This window comes from Podarcis melisellensis (genome assembly GCF_964234715.1).
Source record: "Podarcis melisellensis genome assembly, chromosome: 10".
Lineage (NCBI taxonomy): Eukaryota > Metazoa > Chordata > Lepidosauria > Squamata > Lacertidae > Podarcis > Podarcis melisellensis.
Genome location: NC_138542.1, coordinates 2,947,551 through 2,962,402, shown reverse-complemented (window position 1 = coordinate 2,962,402; position 14,852 = coordinate 2,947,551). Strand labels below are relative to the sequence as shown.

General features: G+C 43.2%; 1 long non-coding RNA gene across 2 annotated transcripts; it reads right to left on the bottom strand.

The window, feature by feature from the left end:
- Positions 1-4,375: 4,375 nt before the first annotated feature.
- LOC309379388 lies at positions 4,376-14,631 on the bottom strand. Of its 2 annotated transcripts, XR_014172471.1 has the most exons (4): positions 14,537-14,631; positions 4,988-5,110; positions 4,671-4,772; positions 4,376-4,548 (listed from the first exon to the last, which is right to left on the bottom strand). It is a non-coding gene; the product is annotated as an uncharacterized lncRNA (long non-coding RNA). The 2 variants fall into 2 exon arrangements; XR_014172470.1 differs by having other exon boundaries at positions 4,376-4,772.
- Positions 14,632-14,852: the final 221 nt, after the last annotated feature.

The following is a 14,852-nucleotide window of genomic DNA, read 5'->3' as shown; positions in this document are numbered from 1 at the left end:
TACCGGCAAATTCTGCTTGACCTTCTGTCTGCCCATTCCTTAAGGCCACTTAGTGAGTTCCCATCAGAAGGAAGATGCAAAGAGAGGCGCTCCTGCACTCCTAGACGGGTCCCAAGCTCTGGGGACAGAACTCCAGGGCCCCTTGGCAGAATGAGCAGGAGCCGGGCTGCCTTGGCATATTCCAAAATAAGCAAAGCAGCACATGTTGCCGCATAAAGAGCATTCCTCACCTCCCAAAAAATAAAGCCGTCACTTCCAGAGTGTAAAACTACCCAACTGCACCCTGCTTCACAGCTCAGACCCTCTTCTCCACTGACTTGTCTTGCCCATCCCTCAGCGGCTGCTTCTGTGCCCTGAAGTCCTCCCTTGGAGATGGAGCTGCCAGCCAGCTGTGAGTCAGGCCAGGTGCCCCAGGCAGCCTCCCTGAGCTGAATGCTTCACAGCCCTCAGTCCTCAGGGCCTTCGGGGATGTGACCTCCTTCAGAGCTGCAGTTATGGTGTCTCTCCCCAGAAGCGCTCGCTTGGGGCAACAGAACGCATCCTGTTAGATGTGCAGTCGCAGATCCGGTTTCATTTTGCTGTAAAACTGTTTACAGCTCCCCAAATATTCTTTATAAATTAATGAGGAAAACGTTTTAAAAATAACCACCTACCTTTTTATAGGCCTATAACTCAAGGCAAGCGTACATAAACTGCAGCACATTTTAATTAAGTGGACTTTATTTTCTACGCCCCTCTTAATGAAACTCAGTCTTAATGAGAAAGCGGGGCAGGTTCAATCCCTGCAAAGAATAAACCTGCAGGCAATACTGGCTGGCAGGCGGCCGCTGTGGATTGGGCCCATAGAAAGACAGAAAGAGACAACAGCAATCTTGATGTGACAAGAGGAAATGGCACATTTAATGTATTCATGTAAGGCACTCAGAGGGGTGTGCAGGATTCTTCCTCTCTCCCATTTTATCTTCACAGCGACCCTCTGAGATGAGGCAGGCCAGGCGAAGAGATGGCTGCTGGCCCAAGCCCAAGAAGGAAGCTTCATGGCTGAAGTCCTAATTCAGAACAGTTACACTACGACTATAGAGCTTTATTCTACATATATTCCATATGCCACCGTCCTGAAGTTCAGAGAGGCTTTAAGGTGGAACAGATACAGTATAAGGAGCTTCTGCCAAAGGTGTTCTGACCAAGTTCTGTATTTTCTCTGTTGTTTAACTACAACTTTGATTTTGGGCAGGGTTATTTTGTTTCCTTTCTTCCATTGCCCATTTCAGGATTCATTTTTTTGCTTTGTAATTTAGCTCCCCTCATTTGTTGTGCTTTCTCCCCCCCCCTTCTTGTTTTTAACTTAAGAACAGAAGAAGAGTCCTGCTGCGTCAGGCCAAGCCCCACCTGGTCCAGCATCATGTTCTCGCAAGGGACCAACCACATTTATGGGAAGCCCGCGAGTGGGACTGGACAGCAGCATCGCTCTCTCTGCTCGTGGTGCCAGCAAGTGGGACTCAGAGATAGACTGTCTCTGACAATGGGAGCAATTTCCTTTAAACAAAAGTTTAAAACAGTTTGTTGTTTTTTAAAGGGAAGTCTTAGTAGGTGCATCAAAGCACCTTGCACACCTTTAAGACCTTTTGGATCGCAGCCCATTGAGCATGAGTGTTGTAGCAGCATTCGGGTAGAGAAGAATGTTTAACTATTTTAACAACAGCAGATCTTTTGCTTGTATTTGTTTGATTTACCAACTCCCTCAGGGAGCTGTTTTTTATGACAACATCCCAGAACAGAAGGCAATCTGACAGGAAATGCAGATGTAATTTGCTCTGACAACTTCAGGAGTTCTTCCTACACCCCCAGTGTTTTCCAGGAACACAGATTCAAAAATTCATATGTAATTTTTTCAGTCTAAGTCTGTAATTTTGTGCATACTTACTTGGAAGAACTGAGTGGGATTCCCTTCAAGGTTGCAAACTTATTTCAGTGCAAGTTTCCCCAGGTCTAACCAGAGAGTCCAAAATAGAGACCGACTGAGCTAAAGTCTTCTTCTATCCATCCAGCCTCCCGACCCCAAAAGGCAGGCCTACTGAGATAAGGAAAGAGTCTCAGCAGGACAGACTGGCATCAAATGGATTGCCTGAGCACAGCTTTATCGTATGCTAGAAATAGCAGCTATCATTGAAAACACACACAAATTCATTTAAAATATGCTCCTCTCTTCATATGGATTTGAGAGACTCGAAGGTAATAATGAGATAACAAAGGCTCTTCCTTTCCACATAACTTGGTGAGCTGCGCCTGCCCTGAATTCCAGTCCTACAGCCCTTAGTCAAAATGGCTTCCAAAATCCCTGAAATCTTCTCCCAAGTGCCTCCAGTCCTCCATAATGCAAGTCTGCATGCAAGAGGCAGACCTAAATAAGCCAAGTAGGTTACATGGGTGCAAGCTGTGCTCAAAATAGGTTGGCAAATCATGCCTGAGTTTCCTGGGGGGGTGAGGATTTCCCCTTATGCATTAAAAAAGGCAAAAGCAGCTGCCCCCAGTCTCCTCCTTCCATTTATCCTAGAAATATCTGGTCAATCTCGATGTGTGACACACAGGGGCGTAATCACCTTAGGAGGTTTGAGGGGGTCCGTGTGCAATGTTACACAACACCCTGACATTGCACTTGCAATGCTGTGAGGAGCCAGGGGTGGAGTCAAATGCTCCCTGTATACTGAGGGGGCTTGGCCCCCTCAAAAATACTTGTGGGGGGGGCTGCCTCAGCCCCTGGGAGTTTGCGCAACCAGGGAAGCTCTCACCCAGGATGATGGCATTACATGTTGAGATTTACATGCTGTTATTGGAGGAGAAGAGGATTCTTCCTTTTTAAAAAACCATCATCCAGCTCCAGTCAAAGCTTAAATCCACAGTGCAAAGAGGACAGGTGAGTCAGCCTCTATGAGGACATTTGTTGTTGTTGTTGTTTAGTCGTTTAGTCGTGTCCGACTCTTCGTGACCCCATGGATCACAGAACGCCAAGCACCTCTGTCCTCCACTGCCTCCCACAGTTTGGTCAAACTCATGCTGGTAACCTCGAAAACACTATCCAACCATCTCGTCCTCTGTCGCCCCCTTCTCCTTGCGCCCTCCATCTTTCCCAACATCAGGGTCTTCTCCAGGGAGTCTTCTCTTCTCATGAGGTGGCCAAAGTACTGGAGCCTCAGCTTCACAATCTGTCCTTCCAGTGAGCACTCAGGGCTGATTTCCTTCAGAATGGAGAGGTTTGATCTTCTTGCAGTCCATGGGACTCTCAAGAGTCTCCTCCAGCACCATAATTCAAAAGCATCAATTCTTCAGCGATCAGCCTTCTTTATGGTCCAGCTCTCACTTCCATACATCACTACTGGGAAAACCATAGCTTTAACTATACGAACCTTTGTTGGCAAAGTACCGTATCACAAATGCCATGGAGAACTAATAGGAAGCTGCTTCTGCGGAGAACCTTATGTGTCAAGTGACAGTTGATGTTTTGGCAAGATACATGTAGATTTAAAAACTCTGGAGGTCCCTTGGAGTAGTATAATATCAGGTGCAAGGCTTTTTTCTCCAACAGAAGGGTACGGTCAGGGAGCACAGGAGGAAGAGCTGGAAGGCACCACTGCCTCTCTCCCAGATTATTAAGGAATAAATAATGGGATAAAATTTCAGTGTGTATGAGGGCTATGTGCTGCCGTTTGCTTCTCTGTTATTCTTCTTTCTCCCGCATACATAGATCAGCCCAACTACACTGAAAGCCAATTAAACAATGGCTACACAAAACAAAGCCGCACTTACAAACTCTGGGCAAACAAACAGCAATAACACAGTCACACAGTAAATTCATGTAAATATATACTGGAGTGACAGTAGGGATCGGAAGATATTTATCCAAAACATTGATTCAGAGCCATCATACACAGGATACAAAATTTGGTTGAGGGCAGACCACCTCAGACTGCAGCTGAACAGCTTTCGGTTTGGATGCTCCACACTTGTAATAAAGAGATGTGCTCTGACATAGGTCTGCTCTAAACCTTCCTCCTTTTGGCAGAAATATTTTTACTGGGGTTTTCTGTTGCTGCAGGATCTGTAGACGGAAGCTGGAGGCCTGCAACACCTCTTTCCAACTATAATAGGGTACTTGGTGTGCCGGCTGCATTCTCCTTAGGTGCCTGAAAATATCTCCCAACCCAGAGAGGTGGTTGGCTATGAATCAGCTGGTCAAGAGCAGGGCATCAGTGCCTTGGCAACCTTCCTGCCCCTCCACATGATTAGCAGAATTATATTTTTTATTATCATTTATTCAATTTACATACCACCCAGGACTGTGCACAATATGAAGAGTACATTTTGTGGAACATAAGATTAAAAAATAACAGAAAGCATTATCATATGTAGCATAATAATAAAATAATCACAATAGCAGTCCCCGTCCCCATTTAACAGGCCATAAATTATTTAATGGCTGAATGCCTGGGCAAAGAGGGACGATTTGCCTGGAGCCTAAAGACATGTCATGATGGCGCCAGGCAAGTCTCTCTGGTGGGAGAGAAGCAGATTAATCAGGGCAACAATAGCAGCAAAAGGAAAGAACAACAGTGTGATTAGTTTTTATCACTTGTATAGGCCCCAGAAATGTATACCATGGAAGTTTGGGTTACCTTGTTCTCTTTGGCGTCCTCAGTTCTCTTTTTGCACAGAGCATCTGCCACCTTTGTTCTCTTTGAATTCCCTGAGAACAAGATGGCGCTGCAGAAAGGCTTCTGGGGAAAACAGAATAGTTTGGTCAATTAGATGGCTTTTCTTTTGATAAGGTTTTAGTTTAAAAAAATATGGATCAAATATACATTACAGGATTTGACAGGGCTGAAGGTTGAAAAGAAGGTTACATATCTGGGTGCTTGGTTGACAAATAAAAATGCAATGCTATTTCAAAACAACTATGTGAAAATATGGAATACGGTTATAGCAGACTTACAGAGATGGAGCAGAAGGATGGGTAGAATCCCTGATGGGTAGAATCCCGGTCGTCAAAAGGAATGTAGTACCAAAAATAAATGCTGTTTCTCTTTCAGACTGTGCTGGTAATCAATGTGGTTCCCTGTTTTAAACAATGGCAAAAAGACAAAACTATATTTATTTGGCAAGAATAAGTTTTAAGAATTTAAGAGATGCCAAAGAATAAGTTTTGCCTTACCTAATTTAAAACTGCATCACGAAGCAGCTTGATTAACTTGGTTAAAAGAGTGGGTGACATTAAGAAATACTACATTATTGGACTTGGGAGGATCTGACAGAAGATTTGGGTGGCATTCATATCTGTGGTGTGACAAAGGCAAAGTGCAGAAAGCTTTTCTTTATGTTATATATGGAGGAATCTGATGGAACATAAAAGTCCCTTATGGTTATCAGCAATGGAGGCCTGAGCACATAAAGAATAAAATCTGCAACCCAAATGGGCTTTATATAGAGATTTCTTGAGTTTTCAGGACAATGAGCTTAAAAAGTTCAACGAAATACAAAACTTAATGGGTATCTGGTTCCAATATCATGAATTAAACGAAATCTATAAAAAGGATTTAAAGAATGGATTTGCAGAGCAAAGGTCAACTTTTGAAGTAGGTTTATGTGAAAATGATGAGAAATTAATTTCTAAAATGTACAAATTGCTGTTAGCATGGGAAACAAAGGATGAAGTGTTTAACATAATGATTAAGTGAGCTAGGCAGTGCTATTTTTCTTGAAAAAGAGGTACAAGAACTCATCATGAACGCCTCCCTTCTTCTCTTGGAATGGCAATGGCGCACACCTGCCTTCTTGTGCTCTCCGGCTGAATGAAAAGCCCTGGGGCTATGGATGTTGGAGATAATATAGATATGGCTGCTTGGGGAAAGCTTTGGAAAACAGGAATGAATTTACAGCATGTTATGGCTTAAAAAAACTATTACAAGATGCTATATAGATGGCATTTAACCTCCAAGAAGCTAGCTCAAATGTAAAAAAAATGTATCAAACAAATGTTGGAAATGTAAAGGCCTGTGAGGGGTCATTCTATCATACTGTATGTGGTGGACCTGCAGGAAGGCAAAGGCCTTTTAAGACATGATATATAATGAAAATATTTTTTTTAATTAAAGTGGATTTTCCCAAGAAGCCAGATTTCTTCCTGCTGGGGAGACTAGACAGTGAAAGCCCAAAGAAAGCCTCTGCAGTATTTATGTATATGACTCCAGTGGCAAGGATTCTCTGGGTACAGAAATGGAAGGAGGAGAAAACACCCTCAAAGGGAGAGTGGCTGGTGGAAATCCTGGAATACGCAGAGATGGCAAAATTGACTGCACTGATTAAAGATGCAAATTTAGAATATTTAAAGAAACCCTTTCAAGTCTGTATGTTATTTCCCATATGCAAAGACCACAGCAGGGTCTGAAGTGTAAGAAAATAGCATAACATATTAAAAAAAAACAAGTTAGAGAGGATGAAATTAGACATGGTGGAATCTTAAAACAAAATTGTATGTACTCTGGGTTATAAACATTGCAGTTGGGCGAGTGGGAAGTCACTAGTTTTGTTGAATTGGAATATCTCTTTCTTTCTCCTCTCTAGAATATGCTCCATCTAGGGATGAGAGAGAAATCAGACTCCGTTTGCGTTTAAAGGCAAATATATCTAATTCACGCTTTTTGAAAAGACACAGCCATCCCTCAGAATCTGCAAATACCCAGATTTTGCAATGCAGTTCTCCAGCCAAGTAATGTGTAGAAAAAAATGTGTATACTAGACTGAAGCTTGCATAGAAATGCATATATTGCAGGGCATTCTATTAGGGGATACCGCTTTACAGAATGCATATGTTGGGCAAAATTGCACAGAGAAAATGTGCATGAGAAATTGACACTGAATTGCTGGTGAATTTTCATAAGAACTTTAAAAAAAAACATACACAGATGTTGATTACTGAATTAAAGATTGAACAAATTAGAGCCTGGGAGGAACTGAAGTTGACAGATTTATCCATCACACCTCGACCTACTTTAAACAGCCCCTGAAACCCCATCTTGCAAAAATTGCCTTCCCTTCCCAAGTAAAGATCTTACAGCTTTTCTTCTTTTGCTTTCTTAGTGGCAAACTACAGAGATGCAACCCTGTAATTGTTTTCTGAAACTAAATACAGCCTTGAGAAGCTGCTAGCTTGGGGGAGGCAGGGAGAGGGGTGGTTAACACTTTCCTTTTCAGTAATTTGCCCCCATCTACGATTTTCTCAGGGTTTGTGTCTATAGATGTGTATTTAAGGAGAAAAACAGTCTATTGGATAATCAGCCTGTAGGTGACTTGGTGTGTAAGAGTAGCCAATGGTCATCAGATGAGCATCAGATTTTGCCAGACTGACAGCTAACACTTTCAGAAATCTACTTTTCAAATCCTACTCAGTACTTTGAAAGAGAAGCCTTTAATTGGATTGTGTTTCCTTTAGAAAGCCTGATTTGTTTAATTTCCTTTTCAGCTTGTCAGTTCTCCTGACACTGTGTAAGCCCTTTCCCCCACTGCACACAGATTGAGAGTCCTTAAAAGCAAGTCACTTTTGATGGAGGAAAGAGCAGTTCCTCTACAGACAACTCAAGATCAGTTGCCTGAATTGAACTACAGTGGTACCTTGGTTTATGAACTTAATCTGTTCCAGAAGTCCATTCTTAAACCAAATCGTTCTTAAACCAAGGCCTGCTGTCCCATAGCAGCGGGGGACGCAATTTAAAAATGTAACACACTCAACAGGAAGCGAAACATGTTCTGCTTCCAAGGCAAAGCTGCTCTTAAACCAAGGTACCACTGTAAACATGTTTTTGGCATGCATTAGCTTTATGAGGGGTGCATAGGGCATTAGGGGAGGGGTACTACCTCTGGTGGGGGACACATCATGCTTCTTCTGGGCTGGTTTGTCCGCTTTTGATCTCCATCCTGCACTCAGCTCTCACCTTTGGCTCCTAGAAGCTGTCAGCATGAGACAGCACCCTGGGAACAGCCTCCACTGCCCGGCTAAACCAGGTGAGGGGAGCCAATGGATTTTAAACCCTCAGTGAGTTAGGGACTCCCTGCATGTGAAGACAAGCTCTGGCAGATGAAGTGGTCAAGACCAAGAATGGGTCCAAGAGTCAAGAAGGCGGTTTCTGCACGTGCTGTAGATGGAAGCGAGGGGCAAATGGGTCTTGTCAACCTGGGAAGGGAGCTCATCTGGGAGAAGGAAAACTCTTATCTACGAGAAGGAAAACTCCTGCTGCAATGCAGAATATCTTCAGGAAAAGAAAAGGCTAAGGAGGGAGCCCCACACAAATCCAGAGTGGAGTCCCTAACAAGGGTGCCAACTTGAATAGAATATTGGGGGGAGCCAGGAAAGCACCACCCTACATTATCAATTACCAAATAAGCTAAGAACTTGTTGAGCGGAGAATAATGAAATTATAATACAGAAGGGGGAGGTGTGAGGAGGTCGGGGAAACAAGGTTTAAGAAAAAAATATATTGAAACTATACCTGTTTTTTGTTTGTGTATGTTTGTGTGTGTTTATATGTATAAATTGAAACTTTAATAAATATCATTTTTAAAAAAACACATTATCAATTACCAGACACAGTGCATGCACACCATTTGAATGGCAATGCCCACCAACGTGGGAGGTGGGGCTAGCCCCCTCAAACATTTTAGGGGGGGGGAGACCTCAGTCCGTAGGAGCTGGCTCCTTTGGTCCCTAAGGTACTTGGATGGTGCCTTGTGTTCTTCCTTTCAGCAGCTCCTGCAGCCAGAAGCCAAACATACTGCTCTGCTTTCCTTCCAACCACATAAGCAGGGCTGAGAGTAAGGTCTTGTCATCTGGGCAGCCCAGGACCTCCAGACACACTGCCCAGCCTTGCACCCAGGGAGGTCTCTTGGTGGTGCTGACACAGCAGTTTGACTTCATCCCCGGAGACACACTCCATTGTCTCTTGAGACAGGCGGATGCAGGCTTTATGCATATTATATACTGCAGTATAGGGACGCGGGTGGCGCTGTGGTCTAAACCACAGAGCCTAGGGCTTACTGATCAGAAGGTCAGCGGTTCAAATCCCTGTGACGGGGTGAGCTCCCGTTGCTCGGTCCCTGCTCCTGCCAACCTAGCAGTTCAAAAGCATGTCAAAGTGCAAGTAGATAAATAGGTACCACTCCAGCGGGAAGGTAAACGGTGTTTCCGTATGCTGCTCTGGTTCGCCAAAAGCGGCTTAGTCATGCTGGCCACATGACCCGGAAGCTGTACGCCGGCTCGCTTGGCCAATAAAGCGAGATGAGCGCCGCAACCCCGGAGTCGGCCACGACTGGACCTAATGGTCGGGTGTCCCTTTACCTTTATACTACAGTATAACCATTCAGATTACGTTCTGCTCCTAAATCACCTATTTTATTATGAAATGGCTTCTAAGCTGTTATTGCTCAGCCCAAGGGCTACTCACCCAGAGCTCATGCACCCAGCCACTCTGTTTCAGTGGTTTTGTGGCAAAGACTTTAAAGCAGCACAAAGGAGCATTATCATATTTCCATAAGATCTCCCACCGCCCTGAAACAAAAATTGAACACAGGTGGACAAGTTATTTGAATGATTTGTCACAAGTACCAATCATGATTTGGCACATTAAGAACCTTTGCTGAGCTTGTGAGGAACACATTGAATGAGACCTGTTTATCTCACACACAAAGCATTTGAACCTAGAACACAAAATATGAACACCAGACTTTGCCAGACTTAAAGCTAACACTTTCAGCTGCGACTTGAACCAAGAACCTCCTGGCCTGCTTCCTGGTATCCCTTGGAGTGAGCTACTTTTGGCTTTAGAAGTACAGGCCAAAGGGTGGTATTAGTCTCCACGGACTAAAGAGAAGGAAGCTGCCAGCGGAGGCCACGCCATGGATGGATGTAAGAAAGGAGGCAGGTGGCAGCCAGCTGAGGCTGGTCAGACAGTGACCAAGTGACCCATTTGCCCTAAGCAACCAGTCTTCATGGCAGAAGGTACCTGGAAAAGGTGGTGACTGGAAATGAAATGGCAAAGTTGTGCTCAGGTGAAAGTGAGGAGGGGTGGTGTTGTTGCCCCCCCCCCCCCGAATGTCAGTGTACCAGCCAAACTACACACCTCTTAAAGGACAGGAGTGCTAAGGCTAAGGACTGTCAGCATCTGTGAGGACTGTGCTAACATGCAGGTATATTTTTTAAAAAGAGGGGGGTTTCTGTGGGTGATTCAAGACAGGGGTTTATTGTGGGAAGGGTCTCCTCGTGCATGCATATTTTTTTAGTAGCATCCATACATTTGCTCTTCTGGGGTGGGGGTGGGGAATGGGATAAATAAAAAAAAATTAAAGCTATTGCAAGGAACCTATTGTGAAACTGTTTATCATATGAAGCCCCCATCTGGAAGTGCTCTCAGCTGGAGGGGAAATGAAAGAAGCAAGGAATAAACACAGGAGGGTCACAAATGGGCGGTGATTTTGTGTGGACCTCCCTCTACCCTATAAAAGGGAGCAACAGAAGCATGGCAAGCCCTAGTGTGAAAGCCCACATGGCCTCTGGGGATTGGCTTGTATTGGGAGGGTGGAGAGAAACAGGCTGGCAAAATCACAATACTGTCAGATAACTGGTGCTTAGATCAAACAAAATCAACGGACGTGTAACTATCTTTGTCATGTTCCTCTCTGGTCTGTCTGTTGCCCTTTCATCTTCCTTCCCATCTGTCTGTAGTCTTCCTCCAGTGCAGAAATTTAGATTATAAGCTCTTTGCAGTTGCCTTCTTTTTGCATGTGTTGAGTGAGGCCCCACTTATACGCTGAACAATCAATCAATTATAAATGTGAGATTTTCAATTTGACCATAAAATAACATATAATTTATAATCTTGTTGTTCAGATCAAAGGCCAAACGTTGGACTAACCAGGATATGTCCAGGAATTGGACTGTCAAAATGGCCTGTGGTGGATCTTTGCCTAATCGGCAAAATGTCCAGGAAAACTAGGGCAATTTTTAAAGAAAAATGCTGTAAAAATCCCAAAAAAGTTTTTTGGGGGGTAGATGTTCCCCCAAAAGGTCAACAACTTTGTTCCTGGAAATTAACGTGCTTGTAGCCCAGATCCTGTTAGCCCAAAGATGGAAAGAAGAACAGTTGCCAACAATAGAAGAATGGCATAATAAAACTGATGGACTATGCAGAAATGGCAAAGCTGACGGCAAAACTCAAAGACTGACAATGAGAAGTTTAAAAAAGAATGGGGAAAATTTATTGTGTATGTGCAGAAATACTGTAAACAAGTTGGTACATTGGCATGTTTAGATTAAGCACTTGTAAGTAGTAAAGAATTAGAGAATGTAAAGGTGTAACAAACGGATAAAAATGATAACAAAATGCAGAGAATGATGTAAGGTGTAAAGAACCAGTAGAAGGGGATGGAAGGAAGTCTTGAGGTTTAAAGAACCTCGAAAAACGGTTTGTAAAATAGTAGGACTTTTTATTAGAAGTATAAATGATAGATGGTGGTTTGATTTTTGTATCCTTATTTGATTATTATTTTGGGGGGGGGAAATAATTACAAAAAAGCAAGAAATTGACGTGCTTATTTACAGAAGATCATGCACAAAAATTATCAAGCATATTTAATGTTGCTTCTCTGAGATCATAACTAGGAATTGACATGAACGCATTAAATTATCAGCAGGGGCCCAACATATGGGAGGAGTGCAGATTCTGTCCCTCAGCATCTGTGTCTTCGGAGTAACGCTTGCCTGCCTTGGAGACGTTTCCTGCCACGGGGCCACCAAGCATGACAAAGCTAACGTGGCTCTTTCCAGCTCATTTAAACAATTTCCCATTGTGTCTCTCACAGCTAAAATCTTCATCAGCATCTGCAGACAGCTGTGGCAGGCTTTGCACTTTGCACATGCCACTGAATGGAAGGCAAAGCTAAAAGGAGGGAGTGGGAGAAGAGACTGTGGATGCTGCCCTGGAGCTGCTATGAGAGAGAGAGAGACAGACAGACAGACAGACAGACAGACAGAGACAAGCCCTTTTGGAAATATGGCAACCCTAGCAATCTGAAACCCAGTTCTCCACATTTCAGCAGCAATTTGCCATTTTCAAAAAAAGAAAGAAATTTCTTCAGAATTTTAGTGCATATTTCTCCTTTTTTAAAATACTTTAATTTTTCTAAACAACAAAGACAGGCAATGCACATGAAAAGAAAAATTGGCATCTTTCTTTTGACTTCATCTTGTGTTTTATTTATATCACATTGTTATTAATGTCTGTTTTTCTAATACACCTCTTTTTGTATGCAGTTTTGACTAATGCATGCATCATTGCAAGTTATTTATCCTAATATAATGCATTTTCCATATTTTTTCACTAATATGTTCATTTTTAGGCACTTCCCCACCCTCTGCCTCCAACATATGTATTTTTGTAAACATTTATTTGGAGAAATGTGTTGCAAAATTCAAGTAAGTGTGACTTTTGAAGGATGGCTGTGTTTCAGTTCTCATGTTTTTTTGTAAAGTGCAAATTTGGTAAATTAGGTTCTAAATGCAAACTGAAATAAAGTTCTCCCCCATCACTAGGTAAGTTGCAACTAACTTTTCTCATTGGCTTACTCTAAGCATGGCTAAAACTGGATCAAACCCATAAGGAGGAGAGGTGAGCAAGGTGATAACCACGATTCTTTGGTGGATGGCAGACTAAGTTTTGGTGTTCCGTGTTGACAGTGCCACAGGCAGGCAAGGACAGCCAGATGCATCTAGAAGGAGAATCAGGTCCCACTCCTGAAAAGGGCTGCAGACATTTACTCCAATCTAATGCTCACCTTTTTTGGCCAAATTACGTTGTGCAAAGTAAGGTGTGCATTAGATTCGATGGAACGTTTACATTTGCCAGCAAATACTTTTTTTGGTTTCAAAGTTCTGAAAACTGAGGTGTGCGTGAGATTTGATGGCGCATTCGACTCAAGTGAATACAGTATGTCTAGAAGACTCAACTGGCAGCTTTCCATTGTTGGTCCCCCACTGCAAAACAAACAAACAAATCCATCCACCCACAAAGACAACGCAAGCGCCATCTTTGTAAAGGCATGCTTCTCTCTGGGCTGGAGCACGCCCTCTAGTCCTTATTTGCAATCATCTTTGCAGTTTTCTGGTGGAGAATGACTAGCACCATGGCAGGGGGCAACCAAGATGACCTACAGTCTGTCCATTGCATCCAAAATCAGCAAATCAATCAAAACCAGCCTGTGATTCTGAACAGATCTGACAGTAAACTCACATTAAAAAATAAAAATGAATCGAAGAAGAAGAAGGAGGAGGAGGAGGAGGCAGCTAAGAACTTTGGGATTTCTGGATACATTTTCTGTGCCATCTCCTGCACTCCAGTGCCCATGTTAATTTCTCTGAAGGAGTCCATTTAGCATGTTGCAAAGGAAGAAATGAGGTCAAAATGGCATGAGAGAAAACAGATGCTGTCACTCCTTGCCATCTAACCTCACCGCCCCTTTCTGTCACCGCTGCCCCTCACCCTGTCATCAAGCCTATAATCTGTGCATCAGATTATGCTACAGTCTAGCTCACTTGATTTGCAGATTTTCAAGGACATTTCTTCAATCTCACCTTCTCCAACTTCCGACATTTTGTATTGATTTATGGCATTGCAGTTAGCTGGGGGGGAAATAAAAATCCCAGGCCTCCTTTTTCCTCCATAGCTTCTTTGCTGCTTCAGATGCAGCCCCATCTTCCATGAGTAGCTACTTAACTGCTGTACTGCATTTCAACAACGACTTATGAGAGTTATTGGGAGTTTGAAAATAAACAGATGCCATGCATGAAACGTCTAAGGTTTCGTCTGCACATTTAAAGCAGCATCATGCCACTTTAAACAGTCCTAACTTCCACCAAAGAATCCATGACTTCATTTGAGAGAGCTATGCATGATGTGTTAGGGTTGACTGGCGTTGCTTTCAAACTTTTCAAACTCATTTCGATTCATCATCAGCTCCACTAAGTCTTATCGGCTTGGCAGTCTTTTATCAGGCTCTGTACCCATAACATACTCCCAGCCTATGATCCCCTATGATAAGAAGTGCAGTGCAGTGCCATAGAGGAAACTCTCTCTGGGAACTTAAAAGGCCTGGGCCATAGGGCCATGGACACATATTTACATAAAATTTGCAAATGCTGATTTACAGGTTGAGACACAGGTTTAGACATCCAGTGTTACATAAAGCGAGTCAACCAATTTATCTGTCCAAACCACCCCAGACAAATTATTCAATTAATTTGCTCCCCACATCAGTTCACACCAAAACAGGTTGTTTGTTTTGAAAAGATTGGTTCCAGATCCATTCAGTTCCTTCAGTTCCCCCTGTGTTACCCCCAAACCACATCTGAAGTCAACTTAAATTTAATAGCCCAATTTAATAGTCTACCCAGGAACCAAGATTGCCCCTTAATTCAATTTCCCCCAAACTTATTCCCTACCTGGGACACTCAGAAAACGTTTTGGGAGCTTATGTCCACGCAATACCAACTATGCACCATTCATGCACATCTTAAGGTTTGCAGGAGCCACAGGTTTTAGGAAATAAAAATAAATATGGGGAAGGGGGGAGGGGCAGACCTCAGAAAGGCCCAGGGAGGACTGAGCATGCTCAGTGGGTATGGCATTCTGAGTACCTATTGGGATAAGAGGCACAAGTGTACAATCTGTGTACTCAGATAGTTGAGCTGTACACTTTGCACCCTCATTCAGTGTGAGCAAGCCTGTTCTCCTAAGCCCCACTCATTTTTCTGTCTT